The sequence below is a fragment of the Palaemon carinicauda genome, chromosome 17 (genome assembly GCF_036898095.1).
Source record: "Palaemon carinicauda isolate YSFRI2023 chromosome 17, ASM3689809v2, whole genome shotgun sequence".
NCBI classification, from domain to species: Eukaryota; Metazoa; Arthropoda; class Malacostraca; order Decapoda; family Palaemonidae; genus Palaemon; species Palaemon carinicauda.
The window spans coordinates 132,016,277-132,022,830 of NC_090741.1; positions in this window are offsets into that span (position 1 = coordinate 132,016,277).

A 6,554-nucleotide genomic window follows, 5' to 3' on the forward strand; every position below is an offset into this window, starting at 1 on the left:
GCTACCTAAAGGAACCTTCCATCAGGACGATATGGCCGAGCCCAAATATATATATATATATATATATATATATATATATATATATATATATATATATATACATATATATTTATATAAATATATATATATATATATATATATATATATATATATATATATATATATATATAAATATATATATATATATATATATATATATATATATATATATATATATATATATATATATATATATACATACGTATATATATATATATATATATATATATGTATATATATAGATAGATACATACTTATATATATATATATATATATATATATATATATATATATATATATATATATATATATATATATAGATACATATATATATATATATATATATATATATATATATATATTGGTAGTGAAAGGTCCTAACTGTAATACTGCTTTCAATTAGAATATATCTGTTTTCTTCATTGATATCATTCATGTTCAGCATAACACCATTTGGCAGCTGACCGTTTACTGTATAAAAAAATTTTGTCTTGGATACATTTGCCAATATCAACATCTGACACAGGACAATTAAATCTGAAAGTCACATAATCACACAGCATAATTTGGATAATCTTTGTGATACCTCAGTTTCTTTGCAGATGCATCACATTGTTACTCCGGAGATGAAAGGCTTGATTTTATGTTGTCTTCCGTTTTGTCTGCTCTTCCAAAACTGCCTTCCCATAACATTGGTTTTGAGCCCAAAAATGACATGACTTCTGTTTTAGTTCCGTAATGATAGATCTTCGTACACAGTCACTGTTAATATATACAGAACTGGGAAATGAAAGGATGTTGAATTTTTGTTGGACGAACAGTTTCATTAGAGGAAAAGTTTAAAGTTCGGTTTTCTGTTCTATCCAGCATACATTTATAAACAATTTTCTTGTAACATTGACGGTGGGATGCTATATTTCAAAGTTCAGTTGAATTTAGCCTTGATAACCCTTACGCTACTTAAGCACGCTGTGTTTAGCCGAATCTTTTACTCTTTTCAACAAGGTCTACGAGGTTTGTCCATGTTAATGATAAAACGTTTTTTACAAATGGACATATAATACTGTTTACCTTTTCCAAAAACAACGTACACATGTAATCCCATCCTAACAGTAACACCTGGAAGCACAACAAAACAATAATATATGAAATGTAATTTCCAATGAATGTCAAACTATTGTACACCATGAGAGAGGGAATTGTGCCATCATGGTGTAGCTTTCGACAACTGGCACCTGCAAAAAATAACATTGTTGTCAACAAACAAAATTAAATCGACAAGGACTCATGTTAGATATACAAGTGGCTTCATTACGTAAACAATTCTGAATAGCTTCTTATTTTAATAACAGTAGGTTTCCTGTAAAAAAATTGAAATTTTATTTGTGTTGCTTATTTTGGGATATTTTAAGGAATATTTTGGGTATGTATGTTTGACATTTTGCCAAAACTTCAAATATTGAAAAGAAGATTGCCACTACATTTTTTATTTATTTCTTATATCTTAATGATACCTCTGAAACCAAAAGAAAAGAATCTAGTTTTGATAAGACATTCTCACGGGAGAACATGGGGACCTTCACTATAAGATATAGGTGATATAGATGACATTGATTCTCTCTTGTAAGATCAAATTATGGCCTGGCTTTGATTACAGAAGTTTGTGTGCAAATGGTCGATAAGATCACCTCATTAAGTGATATTTCCATTTCTTCAAGATTTCGAATTTATTGACATATGGAACACTTACTCGCCTCTGGATGTTGCTCAATCCTGCTACTTCTCAGTCTACCTGCCAATTCTCAATAATTTTGGACCACAGGAAAAAAAACAGTATATAAGTTTGTATATATGCATGTACAGTATATCAATTTAATTACTTATTGTCAGATTGCAAATAGACAGGTTATGTTTTTACCTAGGCTTTTTTCTTTACACCAGTAAAAAATACACTGGTTGGTGAGTAATTTGAAAGTCAAATGAAAACAATATTCCTATCTCATGCTAATTTTTTTTATTAACCGGTAATCCCGTAAAGTAATACTTTTTTTTTTTCATCATGGTTCATCATAGTCTGCCCTCTTTGGGTATTTCCTCGTGGTAAGGGCAGAAGATACTCATTAGCTATGGTAGTCAGCCCCTCCAGGAAAAGAACAATATAAAAGGAAATCATTGTGTTCTAGTCTTGGGTAGTGCCATACTTTCTGTACAGTGGCCTTCCACTGTTTTAGAGTAGAGTTCTCTTGCCTGAGGGAACTGTCGGGCACACTATTCTATCCTTTTTTTCTCCCTCTAGTTTTATGAAGTTTTCGTAGTTTATATTTTATATATAATCCAGAGAGAGAGAGAGAGAGAGAGAGAGAGAGAGAGAGAGAGAGAGAGAGAGAGAGAGTAGTTAGTGTAATGATTGTTTGTTGTGAGAAAGACTGTTGGTATAATTGAGGTTGTTTGTTTATATTTTTATAGCTAGGTTAGGACGGTGGTAGATGTGTGGTTGGGAGTGCTGGGATTTTTATTTATCATTTTCGACCAGCTTGGAAGTGATTTTTTTTTTTTATCAGTTAATACAATTTTGTTTATATATGCTAGAAGTGATTCTGAATGAGAGAAATTTCATAAGTTGTCATTGATTATAGTGTGATAGCTTAGTTAGCTAGGAGTGTTCGTAAGTATTTCTTCTCTTTTATTTGCAGGCCGAAATACCTTCTTTGGACAGATTATTTCTTTTTAATGTGAATTTATTTCTGCTGACTAGATCCATAAGAGAGGATTGTGTTTTGACGGCTTTTTGGATTTCAGAACCGTTGGTGACCTGGCCAGTGGTACAGGATTTTGTTTGGACTGATCTTTTCGATGCTGCTGCTGATAATGACGGCGAAAATGATGATGAAAACCACGACCCCAATCAGGGAGGCATTTTTAGCAAATTGCCACTCAGTGTAGTCTGTTAACCACAGAACTGTGGTAGTGTGTTGAGGAAGACAGTTCAGTTTAGTGTGGACGACAGTGTTGGTGGTCCATAACATATACAAACACATATATTTATTTCGTTGTGGTGTGGGTTTGATTTTAAGTTTGTTAGTGTTTTAATGGAATGCTGTTGCTGTTATTTATTAAGCTATAAGTATTATTAGTTTTTCTTGAATGTTGTTCCTATATATTAATTTAGTTTTCAGGATTATAGTTTTTTAAGGATTGAGCCTATTTTGAATGCAGGATTTTTGTTTTAAGTGTGTTAGTTGTTAGAAATATAACTTTAAGGTCCTGTATAGTTTTCAATATCCTTCCTGTGCAAGAGTCCAGCTGTAAGATAACGTAAGGGGAAAATCTGAATTAACGCCACAATTCTCTGTTACAGTAATCAAGGGTGTGGGGTTTTTTTGTGACATCCTGCCAGACAATCATTTGTTTCACTTGAAATCAACTTTTATACAAACATTTAGGCCTGATACTTGATGAAAATAGATTACCAGAAAACGATAAAAATAGCTTTCCTGTTATTACGGGCCAGTTACAAAACTTTACACAATGACAACACTCACTCCAACACAATAAATCTAAAATCACCTTTGACTTCTTTCGTTACGTTTTAGCTCACGATTTACGTTGAGGCACAGGATCACTTTGGAGAAGACACATTATAGGTATTGAGAGTAAGGGAGGCACTTTGACTCTTTCACATGATGGGTGTTTCTCTACTACTGCTATGCTATGCAGCCCTGGGGAGCACATATATAAGACTTAGCTACTTCAAGAATATTCCAGGTCTGAAATATGAAAGCGTGGGGGTTGGCGTAGACACGCGTCTACGCAACAGGGAAATTAACTATCTCAGTTAGCTCCACCCACCTTTGTCCTCTAGATAATAAGTAGAAAGATGAACCTAACACTAGGGCCCTCGAGAATCTTCCAAAGCATGTGGCAAATAAGAATTGTTTATATTCTCTCAAACATATGCAATACCTCATAGAAATAATAAAAAAGTAAAATAATTTACATAACCCTTTGCTCATATCTTGCACGAATCACATAACAGTATTTAACATATATGTAAGACTTCATAACAAAAATATGTGAAATAAAAAGTTAATTCTTAAATATAACGTAAATTTGCATACACTGACTTGAATAAAGAATACAATGAAATCAACAACGAAAGTCTTACGAAATATTCATACAAAACTTACGTCCACATACATGCTAAAATATCCATCCATTTTTTCCACGAGCAAGCATGGGGCTAGAATCCGTTTTGTAAAAGATAGTCCACTTCTTTTATCATGACTTCTCGCTGATACGGTGACAGTCGATACGCTCGTTTTTTTAATGGCATTTCCATTGTTTTGAGGTGTATCTCATGCTTCGTCAGGTTGGCTTGATTTGGGTTATCCGGGAGAGTTTCAGGGAAACATCTAGTTAATCGGCTTAATTCCTCTTGTTGCTCTTTGCCCAAATGAGTTAATTTTTCTTCTAAGTTCCGAATCATAGACGAATTATTCACTTTGCTTTCCGCCCCTATCTCATATCCGTCTGTCTTCCATGAATGGTATGGTTTGTGCCATACACAGTTGTGAGGCTTCGGTCTCGTTTTCGCATTAGTAGGGTTTCAGTGGGTTAACATGCACTCTTTTCTGACTTTTCCTTCTTACCGGGGTTTGGATAATGTAGGTCAGGACACTGATCTTCAAAACCTTGAATGGTCCTTGGAACAAATTGGTGAGGGGGAATCTCCTCATCGGCAGGAAGACCAATACTTGTTGACCTATTGAAAACTGTCTGTCCTTACTTTTCATATCGAACCTTTTCTTCATTCTATCATGACTTGCCGTAGGGTTTTCTGTGGAAAATATTCTTATCTCGCTGATTCTTTTACTGAAATTCTTAACATTTTTTCCATCCATTTCCTCTTGATCCTTTCTTTTTTCAGCTAATATTCTAATCGGTTCTTGCGCTTCTCATCCAAATACCATTTAATTGGGGCTACATCCCATGATTTCTTGATGAGAGGTACTTACCTCAAACAACATCAACGGTAGTCTGATGTCCCATTCATTCCCTGTTTTGTTGCAGAAGGTTTTTCTAATGTACCCTGTGTCTTTGGAAGATAAGCAGTTGATAGTTTTTTTTTTTCACATCCAACAGTTTTATTACGTCTTTAAACAGTTTTGACGTGAAATTCGTTCCTCAGTCACTTTGAACGATTTTCAAAATGCCAAACTTGGTAAAAAAGTCTAGTAACTTCACAGCGATTATCTTGGTACTGATATTCCTGACGATTTTATAGTTTAAATATGAAATATTTATTTGAATATTGTTACTATTCTTAAAATATATTTTTCCTTATTTCCTTATTTCCTTTCCTCACTGGGCTACTTTCCCTGTTGGGGCACCTGGGCTTATAGCATCCTGGTTTTCCAACTAGGGTTGTAGCTTAGCATTTAATAATAATAATAATAATGATTGTGGCTTCTAGGTTTTTCGGCACTGGACACATCAAGGATAACATATATTCATGACCTTTTTTCGTCCTATGGAAAGGTCCCATAATTTAGATCATTACTTTGCTGAAGTATTCTTGCACTTCTATCTGGGGAGCATTCTTAATAAACTTGTTTGGCTTTCAAGCTATTTGATACAAGTGAAGTTCACGGCAAAACTGGCTCACCTCCTTATGCATGCCAGGCCAGAAAAATTGTTTCATAATCTTCTCCGTCATCTTCTTTATCTCCATATGTCCCTTCTGAGATACAGCAATCACCTGTCTTTTTCAATGGTGCGGGAAAATTCATATCTGGCGATATATCCCCCATTCAGCATTCCCAGAGATATCGGTGGGTCTATGCTTCCTCTTAAGTAACCCATCCTTAAGATGATAACAGGTGGGAGACTGCTGTGCTTCCGTCTCGTTCACCTTACGTTACAATAATTCTGTTAAGGTTGCATCCTTCTTTTGCAATCCTCTCAGCCTTCCCCTACTCATAAGTCCTACTTCTAATGCTGATTTTTCTATTTCGTCCAGTTCCATTTTTCCTTTGTCTGCTTGTCAACACGTCGGTCGCTCTTCTTTGCGCGGGTTTACTCAAGAGTTCCCCTCTTGCGTACTGTCAGGGGAATTATTTTCTTCGGAAAACAAATCTTTCAAGTTCATAGCTCCTTTGATTCTTTTTTCTAATTTTTCAGCCACTTCCTTCGTCATACTCCTAGTCGTCACACAACCAAGAAACATATACGGGTAGTCTTTCTCGAGTTCAGGCATAGGACTATACTTCTATGGTTTCTCCTTTACAATGGGAAAAGGCTGAAAAAGGCGCTCCACTAACTTCATTACCCAGCAGGACGTCAGCTCCAGCGACTACCAATGAATCCTTAACCGCATGACATTTTCAAACGGTAATTAGTGGTAGCTTCTTCACCTCCTGTTCCCCTCAAAATAACCGAGTCTCCTCTGAGAGACTGTTCTACCAACGGGTGTACTCCTCGTACCACAGCACTATGGTTACAACCTGTGTCGCGCA